This window comes from Lithobates pipiens, unplaced genomic scaffold, assembly GCF_037356315.1.
Source record: "Lithobates pipiens isolate NorthernLeopardFrog02 unplaced genomic scaffold, aLitPip1_a1.2 Scaffold_18, whole genome shotgun sequence".
Classification (NCBI taxonomy): Eukaryota; Metazoa; Chordata; class Amphibia; order Anura; family Ranidae; genus Lithobates; species Lithobates pipiens.
In genome coordinates this window covers 472,886,974-472,904,933 of record NW_027507758.1, presented here as the reverse complement: position 1 = coordinate 472,904,933, position 17,960 = coordinate 472,886,974, and the positions used below count along the sequence as shown (strand labels likewise).

The following is a 17,960-nucleotide window of genomic DNA, read 5'->3' as shown; positions in this document are numbered from 1 at the left end:
TCAAAATTAAACATAAGGCCCATTTAAAACCTGGGGACACGCAGAGACTGGAGAAACTCTGCAGGCAGACTTAAAACAGCTTCTCGATCGAAAAAGTTCAAAATAAACAGATATTTTGCCCATTGATTCCAGGAACAGGGGAATAAGGGTAGGACAATATTGGCTAGACAACTAAAGAAACAGGATTCACACCATGTTCACATTATAAAGACAGGCAATAAGCAGATAGTGGACTCCCAAGTAATAGCAGCCGAGTTCCATCGCTTTTATGTGTCTCTATATAAACAGACTCCGTGGACGGAGGGTGGACGTTTGGATAGAATTTGGGAAGGCCTCAGGGCTACAGGCCATTCCATCTGTGGCCTTGGAGGAAATGGAAAAAGCAATCTCCATTGAAGAACTGGGCAGAGCGATTGCGGCTTTGCCATTACGGATTATAAAAAGTTTTTCTCAATCTTGTTGGTTCCTCTTTGCAGATACCTGAACGCTATTTCAGTCTCTAACCCATTGCCTCCAGAGGCACTGTTGGCTTATGTGGCGGTTCTCCCGAAGGTAGGGAAAGACCCTCAGTGCTGTGCCAGCTACAGACCAGTCTCCCTCCTTACCTCTGACACTAAGCTCTTGGCTAAAATTGTGTCCCTAAGGTAACAAGAACATATATTTAAATTGATTAACACAGATCAAACAGGGTTTATGAAGGGCCGAGAGGCTAGAGATAATACTATTTGGGCCCTGCATGTATTGCATTGGATGTATAATGGACTGAACCAGATCCAGAGCGTAATAATTTCAACGGATGCTGAAAAAAAAAAAAAAACATTCGATAGGGTGGGGTGGGAGTTTATGGCCGGAGTTTTGAGGGAGATGGGTCAGAGAGCAGATGATGTGATGGATGACGGCACTCTATGCAGATCCTAGAGAAAGGGTTAAAGTTAATGGTAGACTATCAGATTATTTTGAGATACGGAATGTGACTAGGTAGGGATGCCCACTGTCCCCATTGTTATTAGCTATGGTCCTGGAGCTCTTTCTGCGCAATTAGGGGAAATAGGAAGATCAAGAGGATTTGTATTGGATCAATGGAACATAAGATCTCATCTACTGTTGTACCACTCCTCAAGATTCTTTGATGTTGGAAACAGAGAGGTTTGGCCTTAAATACAATTTTAAAATAAATATTGAGAAATCAGTGTTGATGCATCTGCAAAGTCATCTGCCTTTTCCTTTAGTTTTGCGCCTTGATTCTATATTCTATTTAGGGATCTAGATCACTTCAGATCTGATCTAAACTATGGACCCTTGATGGGATCCATGATAAAAGATTTGCATAGTCATGCTTTGACATGGTTTGGCAGGGTAAAAACACTTAAAATTAGTGCAATTCCCAGGCTTATTTACATTTTACATACATGTACCCATAACACTCCGACAGACACATTCTTTAACTGCTTCAGCCCCGGAAGATTTTACCCCCTTCCTGACCAGAGCACTTTTTGTGATTCGGCACTGCGTCGCTTTAACTAGCAATTGCAGGGTTGTGCAAGGTTGCACCTAAACAAAATTGTCATCTTTTTTTCCCACAAATAGAGCTTTCTTTTGGTGGTATTTGATCGCCTCTATAGTTTTTATTTTTTGCGCTATAAACAAACAAAAAAAAAAAAAAAAAAAAAAAAAAAAACACTTTACAATTTTGCTATAATACATATCCCCCAAAAATATATTAAAAATTTGAAAAAAAAAAAAAAAGCAGCATAATTGATTGGTTTGCGCAAAAGTTAGAGAGTCTACAAAATAGGGGATATTTTTATTATTTTTTTTGTATTTTTTTTTTTTACCAGTAATGGCGGCCATCTGGGATTTTTATCAAGACTGCGACATTATGGCGGACAGATCATCGGACAACTTTGACACATTTTTGGGAAAACTGGCATCAATACAGCGATCAATGCTATAAAAATGCATTGATTACTGTAAAAATGTCACTGGCAGTGAAGGGTTAACACTAGGGGGCGTTCAAGGGGTTAATATGTTCCCTAGTGTGTGCTCTAACCTAAGGGGGAGGGGACTGTGCCGGGGAGATGGCAGATTGCTGTTCATACACTGTATGAACAGACGATCTGTCTGTTCTTCCCACAGAGATCCGGAAACCGTTTACACAAACAGATCCTGGTTCCCCGTGTGTCAGTGGCGATCGCGGGAGCCGGGCGGTGATCGCGACCGCCGGGCACTCGCATTGGCTTGGGCACCTAGTGGCCACAGGGCGAAGCGGCATTATATAACGTCTTTTCACCCAGCCGTGCCATTCTGCCGCAGTAGAACTGTGATGGCTGGTCGGCAAGTGGTTAAACAAATACGAAGAGCTTTTATGACCTTTGTGTGGAGTGATAAGAGATAAACATCCCAGGCTGGCACACAAGATTTTGAGAGGACCAAAACGGGAGGGTGGGGTGGGACTGGTGTATATAGAGTTTTATTACAGAGCCATGGCACTGGTTTGTATAATGAACTGGTGCCATGACTTCTAGTAAAATTTGGGTGCCCTTGGAGAAAACATTAGTAGGTAGGAACTTGGCCAGATCCCCCTGGATTCCGGTTTCTTATAGGGGGTTGTTGGAATGTGCATCACCACTGACAAAGACAACACTATCCATTTGGGATAGAATGAACAATACGAGAAAGTCCCCTGCCCCCCATATCCCCTTTAACACCATTGGAAGGATTTCCCTGGTGTTCCCCGGGGGAAGAGAAAGGGAGTTTAGATCGCTGGGGAATGGACGGGAAGGGTAATTGCGCTGGCGTGGCCCCACAGGGTAAAATTGCTTCCATTGGTGGATTTGGTTCGAATACTGGGGGAAGTACCAATGGGTGTATGGAAATACCGTCAACTGACAGACTTGTTCAATAAGTGGAAGCACCAGATTAAGCCAGCGAACCCACTTACTACTTTTGAGGAAAGTTTTGTTAACTTATCAGAGGCGAGTCATATGTTGTCTCAAATGTATAGGTTGGTTCTGAGCGCTCAAAATATGACAACTCTCAATTTCATTCAAGAATGGGAAAAAGAACTGGCTATAAATTTTACATCCGATCAGATTAAAAGGCTGATGGGAGTGACACACCATACTTCAATAAGTTCCCATATACAGGAGACGTCTTACAAGTTCCTGACAAGATGGTATTGTACACCAGTATCGATTGGCTCAGACATCTCCATCGGCGGATGTTAACTGCTGGAGAGGATGTAACCAAAGGGGTTCATTTCTGCAAATTTAATGGTGGCATTGCCCAAAGATTAAAGTTTTATGGGAGGAGATAGCCCCTTGGATTAAGAAAATTACACTTAGACCTATTGAATTCTCTCCATTATATTTTCCTTTTACATGGGATGCCATCATCTGCTAGGTTTTATAAGAGGAGCGTTACTCCCCATTTGCTAAATACAGCCAACATATTGATACCTAGATTTTGGAAACAGTCTGGATGTCCCACTATAGTGGATTGGAAAAGGGAGATAGAAAAAATAATGGAAGCAGAGAGATGGATACATATGATTAAAGACCAATAGAATACATTTAAAGATACATGGGCAGGATGGCTGTATTACTCCTCAGAAATAGGGGAGGATTAAACCCTTTTGCAGGCAATGCTGCTTTATGGATCGGATAATCTGTGAGATGCATCTGGTGGGGAGGAATTGAGAGGAGATTTTTTTTTTTGTGTCGTTTCTTTTTTCCTCCTCTGGGAGGCACAATGGAGAGATGATTGATGTCATTAAAAGAAAGAGAAGAAATAATAGTAAATTAGGCACGGGGTGGGCAACACATAATGGAATCACATAAAGAAGGGTAGATTGAAATGAAAGGTGGAGAGGCAGAAAAATGAAATAGTAGAGTAAGATTATATTGAATTAAAACACTAAACATAATAGGACATGAAAATAGTAATTCAAAATTATACACTTTTTTCCTTTACTCGTATATATATTTTTTTTAATACTTATTTTTTTGTGTTGTTGGTTGTTTGACACATGTAATAGGGCACTGTAAAGCCCCCTTTTTAAATGATACTTTGAATAATGTTTTGCAAAAATTAAGTTTTGCTTATGGGTACGCAAGTGGGTAGGCCTTTCCCCCCCCCCCTCTCTTTTTTCCCCCCTTTCTCTCTTTTGAAGAGGACATGATCAAGGATCCGGTGTGTTTTCTCAGAGTGGGTGTTAGTGTGGTGTACGTTAATGAAAAGATTTATTATGCAATGTGTAGTTCAATGTTGTATGCTGAAATTTGTCTTAAAGAGGAAGTAAAAGCTGACGGGTTTACTTCCTCTTTGTTTTCCTGCAAAGGCAAAGCATAATGGGCTACTATGCATCGCATAATAGCCAAATATGTGTCACTTATCTGACACAGGAGCCAGCGATGTCCCCGATTTCCTCGCCAGCTGGAAGCATCTATCTTCCTTCCGGGGTCAAGGACTCCAGCTCTGGGACTGGCCAGAGTGCGTGCACACGGAAGCCGCCAGTCACGGCATGTCCCTTAATGAAAACGGCACGCCATGACCCTTCTAAAGTGCACATGCGCCAAATACATTGGCGCACGCGCAGAAGGAATCCTCGTACGGAGAATTGTAAAATATCTCCTAAACCATGTAGTTTAGGAGATATTTACAGCACCTACAGGTAAGCCTTAATCTAGGCTTACCTGTAGGTGAAAGTGTAAGTGTAAGGGTTTACAACCACTTTAAAGAAAGAAAAAAGGGATTATAAAAAATAAGAAAGTCAAACTGGCATGGGATGCAAAGTCATTTGAGAATCACTGTCTTTACATTATAAGCAAAACACTGAAATCAAAACATGGGAAACTCACAGGAATTGCTGCAAATCCTGCACATCAGTGTGAATATAGGCTTAATGAAAAAGGAAAAAAAAAAATTCCAGCATGTTAAAAAAAAAAAAAAAAAAAAATATTCAAATAAAAAGCATGTATTACTATGAGGAAGATTTGGAAAAAATCACCACCATGCCCAAATACCACATGTAACTGCTACAAAGACCATCAGATTGCATAAAACGAACAGACCCTTCCATTCACCTGCTGTGTTAAAGTGGTTGTAAACCCTTACAACACACTTTGACCTACAGGTAAGCCTAGATTAAGGCTTACCTGTAGGTCCAAGAAATATCTCCTAAACCTACATGGTTTAGGAGATATTTACCGAAAGACAGGCACCGCTGTCTACGGCACATGCGCTGTAGACATCTGCGCGCAGGCACACTAAGCGCGCCGCCGTCAACGGCGATATGCCGCACATGGCGGCTCCCGTGCGCATGCGTGACGTCATTGCAGCTTCGCCGAATGACAGCGGCGGAGCGGCGAGACCCACTGAGAAAAGATGGATGCGCTGGACTACAGGGGACAGCGGTGACTTCGCTGGCTCCTGTGTCAGGTAAGCGACACATAATGGACTACTATGCAATGCATAGTAGTCCATTATGCTTTACCTTTGCAGGGAATCAAAGAGGAAGTAAACTCATCAGGGTTTACTTCCTCTTTAAACAATGTGGCTTACTAAATTTCAAGCCAATTCACCAGGAGGCACTAGAGAAAGATCTGCCCCCACACACTCTCCTAACACTAAACATACATGTCATGTTGTGTCGCTATGTATGCCAACACATGAGATAACAAGGATTGTAAAAAAATATTAAAAAAACACACTCTACAGAACATCTGATCCTTGCTCAAGTATCTACTTGGGACAGAATATCACAGACAGAACTATCCATCTCGCTATCCAGTGTATGTCCTCACTTTTACACTGAATTTTACAAAGCCTTTAAAATTTTCAGTTTTACACAAAACCAGAAATACTAACTATACATCAGTGTAAATATTTCTACAAACCCAGTATAAACCAGGTCAAATGAATAACCACAAATGCCCTTAGTGCCAGTTACAAACATCAACTTACGCTGCTCCATTGAATTCCTGAAAACGTTACTAGCACACCATCTCTCCTATCTCGTGGCTTAAAATGACCCAGAATATAACAGCTGTTGTGTAAGCAGTAACGGGCAACCTACATCTGGATCTTGCCGTTCCTCATCTCCAACAGAGACAGCATTGAATTAGCCTCAACCCCCCCTCCCACATAAACATGTTATATAAACCTTGCTCCTATCTAGGCTACGCACCCATGTGACTGAAACACACAAATGCCAGATCCCTTCTAAATCACACAAATTCTCTCTCTGCAGGGACCCATCAAGCCAAATTCTCAGCAGCCTGGCACTCCCGTTAACCATTGCAGTGCAGGAAAACTCCGCTGCAGATCCCTTATGGCCCATACACGCGATCCAAAAATCAGAAGAAAAATACAGATTTTGACGCGATTGTGCGATAATCGGATTGTTAGTACAGAGCCGATCACAATTCATCTGATATTATTCTATTGGACAAGCACGAAAATTTTCCTTGTATGATACCAGATCGTACAATTTTCGTTTATTCAGTACAGTTGTCATCTGAAAATACAATACACATAGGGATGAAACTAATCAATTATTTTCATCATCGATTAGTTGTTGATTAACCGATTAATCAGCCAGTAATGAGGTTAAAAAAAAAAAAAAATTATATGAGCCCTTTATAGTACAAAAAGAGCAAATAATCGCTACTGTAAATATTACTTTCACAGTTCTACAGAAAAAAAAAAATTAACCCCTTACAGTAGTGATTTGATTTTTTTGTAATTTTTTAGTTTTTTTAACCCCATTATGTTACTAAACGTCTTAGACCTGTTTCACATCTATGTGTTTTTTGGTGCTTTTTGCAGAAACAGTTCAAGTACAAAGAACGTAATGCGTTTGTGCAGCAATTTGTGTGTTTTTAATCTGCCCAATTACAAATTGGCCCAAAAAAAAAACACAGCAAAATGCACTGCAGAAACAGATCAAAAGCAAACTGCATAGGTGTGTACCGAGCCTTATGCTGGCCACACAGATTCATTTTCAGACGAGAATATCCAGACTTCTTTGTACAATCGCTGAATGAGAATGTTGCTTGAAATTTTCACTTGTTTTTAAAATGAATGTCATTTCTGAACAAAAACCACATACACTGTCAGAAAACTTCTTGGTCAAAGGAATTTTCAATTATTTCCAAATTTTCCTGTCACTGTGGTTGAAAGTGAATGCCGATTTGACCCCACTACTAATGGGGTCAAACTATTAAAAAAAAAAAAAAAAAAAACAAACACCCTAAATTTGATCTGAGTCTGATGATATTTACCAGATTCAACATTTAATAGTATGTATCCTCTAATAGTTTATACAGTACATCTCCTCTAATGGTATATACAGTATCTCTCTTCTGTCTGTTATTCGCAGAGTGGATTAGATATTTTGTTTCCTAACATTATAGTTGGTCATTTATATTTACCACTGCATATTAGATATTTAAGAATAAATTGCTTTTTTTTTTTCTTCTTTTTTGTTAACTTTACATATTAACTAAACTATACACCACTTTTTTTTTTTAAGGATATTAACCGATTAATTGAAACAAATCTGCCAACTAATCGATTATGAAAACAATTGTTAGTTACAGCCCTAACACCACATGACATCTTTTCTAATTTTTTTTTTGTCTGTCATACGAGAATTTGTGACTTTAGTAACCCATTCAACTTGCAACTATTAAGTGAAAACCATTAGAATGGCTTACATGAGCTTTGGAATGCAAACATTTCATGGCCAACACCTACACATTGAATGACATTTTATAATCTCTATAAAGAGCAATGACCTACAGAAATAAAATGCTCACAGTCTAAACTCCTAGGATTGTTAACCTGCTTTAATAATATTATTTATATGGTGTCTTATTTTTTTTCCATAATAATACATACATACACGGGACTGAAAAGCAGCAGTGTTGTGCACAGTTATAGATAAGCCAGGATTCTGCATTTCATAAAACACAATATTCTATTTTAGGTCCATCAATGGGGCTACAAGGATTCAGTAAAACAGTTCAGAGTCATACCCAGGTGGCAAAGACCAGAAATTTTTATTTTTTTTTAAAAAGTAATAAAATAATTTATAATATTTTATTATTAATATAAAGAAAAAGAAAATGGGTGTTTTTTATTCCTGTAATAGAAACAAATCTTTTATTGAAAAAGCCAAGATGTCGCTCACATTATTCATGGCAAAATGTTAAAAGTAGAACTACTAAATCCAATGCCACTGTCATGATACAGGTGAGAACACAATTGATGCACCCTGAACTGGTCCCAGTAGAAAGCCAAGGCTGGCCATAAATGACACAATTTTCAGTCGTCACCCATTGGATTTCACTACCTCTTAGTGATGACCAATCTGAGTATAAAAAACGCAAAGACAATTCTCTCAGCAGAAAGAACAATTATTATTTAAACAAATATCTTCTAAAACACCATCTGATCTGTGATATGTGGAATAAAACTACACAAAGGGACATTAAAAAAAAAAAAAAAATCAATAAAAAAATAAAAATTGTGACAAAGCCACTGCTGACATCTGAAAATGCCAGTTTTCTTGCTTTGCCACTCATCCAATAGATTCAGTACTTTGTACATCAATGAACAAGTAAGCAGAAAATAAGTCTATGCTAGGGTAAATGCTTTACTCCAGGTCAGTGTATCAAATCATTAATGGTAGCCAGATACCTAGTATTCTAATAACGAGGTCAGCAGTGCCTTTTCTTTCTGTTCAGGTGTCCTTTAGCCTACGAGGCTTTATACAATCGATACCGACTTGGCCCATCTATCTCACCTGGCAGGATTTGATTTTGGTCACTTTTTTTTGTGTTTAAAAGTTGTTCTAGAATAGATCATTGAAGGTTATTGTACAAAGACAAGACTCAGATTAGACAAATTTTCTACTTAGTAGGATTAAAGAAGAAACACCATTTTTTTTTTACAATATTGAGCTCCCAATGGGGACATGTAGTTGTCCTACCACCTAGATGCCCTGTGCACTCTTGCAGTGATATTGGTTAGGGTATCCCCCCTAACACCATAGCCAACAAGGAGATGGCTGCTTTGATAGCAGGCGCCTGTCTCCGGCTCCCAGCACTTTCCTGAGGTAAGCACAGGTAGGAGGAATGCAGGAGGTGAGGCTGCCATGCTACACCTACATTCTTCTTGAGGGTGCTTGTCTTGGGCAAGTTCTAGGAGCCAGAGACATGCGAAACAAAGTAGCCATGTACAACATCGCAACTAGTGTTACAAGGCTTTTGGGCAGATGGGACAAAGTACTACATATTTCATCTTATCTGGAACTTAAATGTAGAAAGCACTGATACCGTATTTTTCGGACTATAAGGCGCACGTAAAAGCCTAAATTTTCTCCCAAAAACGACCGTGCGCCTTATATATGACCTGTTGACATCGCTGGAGTTCTTTGTTAACAGTATCTGTCATCTTGACGTAAACCTTCGGACTATAAGGCGCACGTAAAAGCCTAAATTTTCTCACAAAATCGACCGTGCGCCTTATAGTCCGATGCGCTTTATATATATGGAAATATCCATTTTATCAGCCGGTCGTTGCTAGTGCGCCTTATAATCCGGTGCGCCTTATAGTCCGATGCGCCTTATATATGGAAATATCCATTTTATCAGCCGGTCGTTGCTAGTGCGCCTTATAATCCGGTGCGCCTTATAGTCCGAAAAATACGGTAATTCTTTAAAACAAAATCATAAGATGAGCAGATATTAGAACTGACAAATTTAGTCAATGTCTTCTTAGGACACTAACCTGCATCTCATGTCAAGCAACAACTGAACAGACATCCACTTCACCTAGTTTGGGGATCCTCTCACCAGATGGTAGCTGAGCACTGACACAGAATAGCTCCAACAGATGAGAGAGAAGAGATTAGAGAAGCTAAAAATTCTCACTGTAAAGACTGACAGAACTCCTACTCTAAGGCTGCATTCACACTTCAGCGTTTTGAATCGCGTGCAGATTTGCTGCGATTCTGCCTGCGAATTGAAAGCGCCAATGTGTAAATGACAAATCATAGGACTGACATCTGAGATGCCATTACGAGCAGGGCCCTCCTGTACCTTTTGTATTGTACTATAATTGTGTTGTCCCCCCTATACATTGTAAAGCGATGCGTAAACTGTTGGCTAGAGGTCGACCGATATATCGGCCGGCCGATATATCGGCCGATATTTGCCGTTTTTTAAATAATCGGCATCGGCCGATTGTGTTAATAAAAAGCCGATTCTACAGCGGGACTTTGAAATAACTTCTGTAAGAAGTCAGTGTGAGTTGTCTGAGTCGTCATAGCAACACTTTCCTCCACTCTGGGCAGACTGCCAAGAAAAGAACTAAGGGCCGGTTCACACTGCGGCGCGAGGCGAGGCGACACGGCTCGCCTCGCCTCGCTCCCGCAAGTTGTCCCCATTGAGTACAATGGAACCGTTCTGAGAGGAGCGACTCGAGTCGCTCCGACTCAGAAAAAAGGTTCCTGTACTACTTCGGGGCGACTTCGGGGGCGACTTGCATTGACTTCTATGCAGAAGTCCTCTGCAAGTCGCCGCTGACCCCCCCTGCAAGTCGCGGCGAGGAAGTCGGAGACGCCTCGCCGCGGCTCGCAGTGTGAACCGGCCCTATAGGATACAATGTTTACACTTGAATGAATGAAGTCATCTCTGTGTGTAGAAGTTCTCAGTTTAACCATTTAAAGACTAAATCTTTTCTGACACTTGTTGCTTACAAGTAAAAATCCTGTATTTTCTGCCAGAAAATCACTTAAACCCCCAAAAAAAATATATATTTTTTTAGCAGAGATCCTAGGGAATAAAATAGCGGTTGTTGCAATATTTTATGTCACACGGCATTTGCACAGAGGTCTTTCAAATGCATTTTTTTGGGAAAAAAATACACCATTTAAAAAATAAAAATAAAATAAAAACAGTAAAGTTAGCCCATTTTTTTTTTTGTCCAAAAGTTTTGACTACCTGTTTTTTATTTAATATATAGGTTTTTTGTTTTTTTTTAATCTAGATCATACATACAAGTAAACTGATTGGAGGTTTGTTTTGTTTAATAAATGTTTAAAGCGGGAGTCCGCCGGGACTCAGCGTTTTTTTTTGTTTTTTGTTTTTTTAAAGCCAGCAGCTACAAATACTGCAGCTGCTGACTTTTAAAATAATGACACTTACCTGTCCAGCGCGCCCGCGATGTCGGCACCCGAAGCCGATCTCTAGGTCGACACTCGAGTGCTGCCGCCGCCGCCATCTTGGGTATGGGAATCAGGAAATGGAGCCTTTCGGCTTAATTTCCTGGTTCCCTACTGCGCATGCGTGAGCCGCGCAGCGCAATGAGGACGGTCCCCGCTGCCTCTGGGATCTGTGCGTTTCCCAGCAGGCAGCGGGGCACTTGCGGAAGGGGGCGGGCACTTGCGGAAAGGGGCGTAATGTACGCCCCTTTCCGCAGAGAGCTAGCCCGGAAGTGGGTGCAGTTACCTGGATTATCCAGGTAACTGCACCCCCCTCCCCCCTGAAAGGTGCCAATTGTGGCGCCGGAGGGGGGGAGGGTTCCAATGAGCGGAAGGTCCATTTTAGGGTGGACCTCCGCTTTAAGTGTAAGAAATTTTCTGTATCACTTATGAAGGCTGCTTTCACACTGGAGCGGGCAGACGTTGATGGTAAAACGCAAGTTTTAGCGGCTCTTTACCATCATTTTAGCGGTGCTATTTGGCTGCTAGTGGGGCACATATAACCCAGCTAGCGGCCAAGGAAGAGGTTAAATGCGCCCATGAAGCACCGCTGCCAAATCGCATTGCATGCGCTTCGGCAGTGGTGCCCATTCATATCAATGGGCAGGAGTGGTGGAGGAGCGGTATACAGCACTCCAAACGTGCTGCTTGCAGGACTTTTTTTTTTAAGATCCTGCCAGCGCATCGCCTCAGTGTGAAAGCACTCTGTCTTTCACATAGACTGCAGGGGAGCCATTTTGCAGGCACTTTACAGGCGCTATTTTTAGCCCAAAAGCACCTGAAAAATGCCCCAGTGGGAAAGGTGTGTTAGATCAAGGGGGATTAAAAATAAATAAATAAAATAAAATCGGCCTAACATATCGGCATCATATATCGGCTATCGGCCGCCATGATTTCTAAATATCGGCATCGGCCAGAGAAAAACCCATATCGGTCGACCTCTACTGTTGGCACTATATAAAAATCGATAATAATAATTTGAATGACACCCAAGAGGACCCTACTGTGAAACAGTCACCAATTATGTAAACAGGCTCTCTTTTTTGATAAAGAAAGCATTTTTGCTGAATTGTATAAAATCCCCGCAGTCTACCAGTGGTGGCTGTACAAGCAGTTTTGCTCTTCAGTAATTGTTAGCACTGCTACAAGTGTCTGGCATAGGAGACTGTGGTATGTTGTAAACATGGCTCCTGTGAAGTTCATTAGCTGTTAACAGTACGTACTGGGTAAGGCTGCATTCACACTTCAATGTTTTGAATCGTGGGCAGATGTGTGAATGACAAATCGCGGGACTCGCATTTCAGATGCCATTCATTTGAATGACACCTCAAATAGCAGTGCGGGTCTACCACGCGATAATTCGTGGCAACCCGCATCATGGAAAAGCGCGTTGCCCTAAAAATAAGTTCAAGCGCTACTTTTGGGCGACATGCTTCTCGCGATGCGGGTTGTCCCTATTAACCAGCGGTAATCGCAGCAGACCGCGGTTTGAGGTGTCACTCAAATGAATGGCATCTCAAATGCGAGTGCCGCGATTTGTCATTCAGATATCAGCGCTTTCAAATTGCAGGCAGATTCGCGGCAAACCTGCCCGCAATTCAAAACGCTGAAGTGTGAATGCAGCCTAAAATTCCATTCATTTAAATAACACCTAAAATCGTGGTGTAGGTCTGCCACAATAAATGTGCTGCAACCCACATTGCGAGAGGCACGTCACCCAAAAGTGGCTCCTGAACTGAAAAAATAAAAATAAACCTGTGTGCAGCAACCCCCCCAGCCCCCCAATACTTAACTGAACCCCCCTCTCGATCCGGCAACGTCTACGAGAGCCTTGGCTCTCCAGGGACTCGCACACCTGATTGGCGAGAGCCATTGGCTGTCAATCACAACCAGTGAGCCAATCAGGAGATGAAGGGGGCAGGCCTGAGCCACGGCTCCAAGTGTGAATGTACACACAGAGGTGCAGCTCGGGAGCATGCCTGCCTGGGTGCACCCAGACAGGAGAACCAGCGCGGGACCCGAGAAGAGGAAGATCTGGACTGCTCTATGCAAACCAATTGCAGAAAGCAGGCAAGTATAACAACGTGTTTGTTATTTAAATGATGAAAAACTTGAGGCAAGTGTCCTATTGTTAAAAGCCAGCAGCTGCAGTATGTGTAGCTGCTGGCTTTTATTTATTTTATTTTTTTTTGGGGGCGGAACACCCCTTTAAATAGTAGATGTGTATGGATTATTCTTGGAGAATAAGGATTATCATTTAGTGTCACTTTAAAGAAATTCTGTCCAAAAACATACATAAGCTGCCACTGAAGTGTTTATATGAATGCAACTTGCCAGGCTGTTAGTGCTGGTTCACACAGGGGCGACTCAGATCCGACTTCAAGTCGCCCCAAGTCACCTCAGGTCGCACAACATGTAGAAATCAATGTAAGTGAATGAGAGCCGTCTTAATGCACGCTACTGAAGTCGCTCCGACTTCAGAAAAGGTTCCTGTACTACTTCAATCCGACTTCTAGGCGACTGGTACCCATTGATTTCAATGGAGTTTGCCTCCAAGTCGGATCTTGGTCTATACAGAGGCGACTCTCAGAGAATTATCAGCTCTCAAAAGGAGTTCCCCCCGAGAGCTCATTCTCTGATTGGCCACCGCAAGTCGCCTGGCCTGGGGCGACTTAAAGTAGTGTTGTAAGTCGGGTCCAAGTCACGTCACGTCACGTCACGTCACGTCACGTCGTGTTGCCCCTGTGTGAACCGAGCCTTAAACTAACCTGTTGGTTTCAGTACTTCCTCAGTCACTGGCTTGGAACAGGTAAAGGGAACTGGAAATTAGAGGGAAGCGAAAAGCCGTCATCTGCATGGGATTTGTTTGCAAGACAACCAGCGCTTCCAGACAGGAACTCAAGCAGTTGTGATCCTGAAATTGTATGCAAACTGGAAACGCTGACTTGAACATATTTAGTCTATTCAAATAGGCTCAAAATCTGCGTAAACGGTAAATCACTCAAGCCTGCCCAAACAAACGTTCATAAGAACAGTGATCACCAACACCGCTTACTGCAGGAAAGAATAGCAAGTGGGGCATGTTTAGACCTGGCTGACCATTGTGCCCCCTCCCCCCACTCTCCCAAGTATAGACTGTTCCTGTCGGTCACCATATTAAGAAATGCATGAAAAGGCCAAGGAAAGTATTTTAACTAGCAAAGTTTTTCCATAAAATTTTTATTCACCTGAAATGGGTCTTTAAACTTGCAAGCAAATTTGACTTCTCCAGGCGGCATCCATTCCCTAGTACAACCTTCAGCTCCATTGTATGTCCTCTTCTGACTGTGCGGGCCTAGATCCCCCATGCCCCTTCTCCCCTTCAAACCTTTTATTTAATGTGGTTGTAAAGCTTTATGGTTTTTCACCTTAATGCATTCAATGACACAACCTGCCTGGAGTTTGCATGTTCTCCCTGTGCCTGCGTGGGTTTCCTCCCATCCAATCCTAAGACATGCAGGTAGGTCAATTGGCTTCTGTCCAAAATTGGCCATAGTATATGAATGGGGACCTTGGATTGTGGGCTCATTGAGGGTAGGCACCGATGTGAGTGTGTAATGTACAGGGATAGGGACAATTAGACACTTAGGTTGAACTGGATGGACTGGTGTCTTTATTCAACCTTACTATGAAGGTGAAAAAACTTCTGTGCTGCAGCTGCCCCCAGAGGGAGCCCCCCCCCCTTTTTTTTTTCTCATCTGGCCTGTCCATTCCAGCAACTTCAGGCACTGTCTCCATCCTTATTGGGTAGATTGATAGCAGCAAGAGCTATTGGCTCCTGCTGCTGTCAATCAAATACAGTGAGACGGGAGCAGGCCGAGTCCTGCTGTCTGTCAATGGATGCAGCAGCGGGACTCGAAAGCGTGCCTGCACAGGTGCCCCCATGGGGGCACCCGGGAACATACCCTGTTCTCAGAGAAAATTTTGGAGATATGGGACTTTATGGGTGCATTTTGACACAGAAATTACATGAAAGTGTATGTAAAAATATATATTTTTACATACACTTTAGAGTAAGTTCTGTGTTGAAATGCACCCATAAAGTCCCATATCTCAAAAACTCTCTCTCCATTGCTAAAGGGATGTTGGTGCCATACTTCTTGTAGATTTTGATGCTGGCCTTTGTCCATATATTTGGCCATACCCTGTTATCAGCTGCATAAGGGCTGGGGAACACAGCAGTACACAGATCTTCCCAGTAAAAGGCTGCACAGTAGAAGGGAGGCATGTCAGGACAAGTCTGATCATTCGAGAACAGGGTGAGATTCCAGAACACCTAGAGAACTGACCATCATGTGTTTTCCTGCTTAGCGTGGCCAGTTTTTAATAGAAAAACAGAGGGACTGGCAAAAAACAGGGATTTCACACAAAGGAAACAAAAAAGAAAGAACAGGATACTTTTTCATACAAGTATAGTGGAACCTTGGATTACGAGCATAATCCATTCCTGGAGAATGCTTGTAATCCAAAGCACTTGCATATCAATGAGTTTCCCCATAGAAGTCAACAGAAACAAAGATAATTCTTTCCACATTGACGTCTACTGTATGCAGTACAGCATGTGGCCAGAGGAGGGGGATGCCGAAGAGACTCGGAAACCGCTCGGATGCAGTTGGAAACCCTCATAAAGGCTCGGAGACAAACCAGAACAGAGTGTTTCTGAGTGGCTCCAAATGTCACCGGCGCCCCCGCACTTCTGGCCAAATGTGGTACTGCACACCGCAGAGACTTAAATCCTGTGAGACAACACTCGCAAACCGAATCAGGATTAAAAGCTTGTATTGTACATAGTCAGTAAGGTTGAATAAAGACACTAGTCCATCCAGTTCAACCTGAGTGTCTACAATTGTCCCTATCCCTTTACATTTTACATCACGCACACTCACATTGGTCCCTACCCTCAAGGGGGGCACAATCCAAGGTCCACATTCATATACTAGGGCCAATTTTGGACAGAAGCCAATTAACCTACCTGCATGTCTTTGGAGTGTGGGAGGAAACCGGAGTACCCAGAGGAAACCCACGCAGGCACAGGGAGAACATGCAAACTCCAGGCAGGTAGTGTCGTGGTTGGAATTTGAACCAGCGACCCTTTTTACTGCTAGGCGAGCGTGCTAACCACTACACCACTGTGCCGCCAAAAATTTTCAAAAGCTTGGCTCAAGGGATAACTTTAAATAGATCGCAGCGAGGTAGCTGCTCTGCTACACACGAAACCCTGACCCAGAATCAGGTCGTCTACGAATGATTTAGCACCGGGTTCCCAATGAACATGTGATGTGCTCCTGGAGAGAAACGGCCCGCTTCCGTCCATGCCCCCCGGTCCCAAGGCGAGTGGCACTATGTGCCGGCCCCCGCACCGGCGAAGGGGTGGTGGGGGCCGGCTATCCCAGGCCAACCTGGACTGCGCGGCACTGCGGTATCGTCATAATCCCACAGATGGTAGCTTCGCCCCATTGGCTCCTCAGCCAAGCACATACACCAAATGTCTGAACCTGCGGTTCCTCTCGTACTGAGCAGGATTACTATTGCGACAACACATCATCAGTAGGGTAAAACTAACCTGTCTCACGCAATCCGAAGTATTACTGTATATGGTATAGCAGGCACATATCAGGCAAGTGGCCTTCCTCATCTGGGGGGCAAGCAGCGTGGCAAGTGGTATTCCAGATCTGGTGGAAGGCAGCGTGGCATTCCAGATCTGGTGGCAGGCAGCATGGAAAGTGACAAGCTGCATCGGGTGGCAGGCAGCGTGTAAAGTGACACTCGGGGCTCCCACTGATTCTGCATTAAGTTGAGTTGAACCATTTCATTTATATTACAATGTAACATAAGAAATAATGCACTTGAATCATTCTGACACCATAACATCCATGGTGCCGTGATGACTGAAGCGCCATCAGAACACCAGCCATTGCCCCGATAAATCACTTACCCGTGCAGGCCCCCCTCCTCCTACATATTCATATGTGAGGAGGTAAGAGACTGCTCTGGGCAATATATCATTGCACAAAGCGGGCAAGTAATATATCTTTTTTATTTTAATGCATTAAAAGGAAGAAAAAAAAAAAAAAAAAAAAAGATTAAATAGCCTTTACAACCACTTTAAGACCCATTTCACACAGAGGCACTCAAAAACTGGCCATAAAACGTCAGGCGTTTTCAGTGCGCTTTTTTTTTTTTTTTTTTTTAAAGGTCACGCGATTTAAAAGAACCATTTTGTGGCATTTTTTAAGTGCTTTAAGAGCTCCAAAAAAGGTGCTGCTTGCAGAACTTTTTTCACCTCCCCAGTGGAAAAGGATCCATTGAAATTAATGGGAAGCAGTTTCAGGAGCTTTTCAGGCATTGTTTTAGCGTGAAAGTGCCTGAAAGGCGCCTCAGTGTGAAAGGGGTCTAAGGTCCATGGCATTTATCACATGCTTTCTGCTCCAAGATATTAGGAGCTTGACAGGCACAGCTATCCAATCAGCAGCTCTGCCTGAACTCAAATTCAGCAAAGACCACATGACAGTGCTCCATCTTTTAGACCAGGGATATGCAATTAGCGGACCTCCAGCTGTTGCAAAACTACAAGTCCCATCATGCCTCTGCCTTTGGGTGTCAAGCTTGTGGCTGTCAGAGTCTTGCTATGCCTCATGGGACTTGTAGTTCT

General features: G+C 42.8%; 1 protein-coding gene across 4 annotated transcripts in view; it reads right to left on the bottom strand.

The window, feature by feature from the left end:
* PER2 (period circadian regulator 2) overlaps positions 1 to 17,960 on the bottom strand; it is a 119,902-nt gene that overhangs the window by 94,898 nt on the left and 7,044 nt on the right. The window contains exon 1 of one of the 4 annotated variants that reach the window (XM_077488328.1): positions 5,965 to 6,104. The exons of the other annotated variants lie outside the window; for them this stretch is intronic. The gene's annotated coding sequence lies outside the window, so the exon portion shown is untranslated. Of the gene's footprint in view, positions 1 to 5,964; positions 6,105 to 17,960 lie in introns of those variants that run through there. 4 annotated transcript variants of the gene reach the window in all.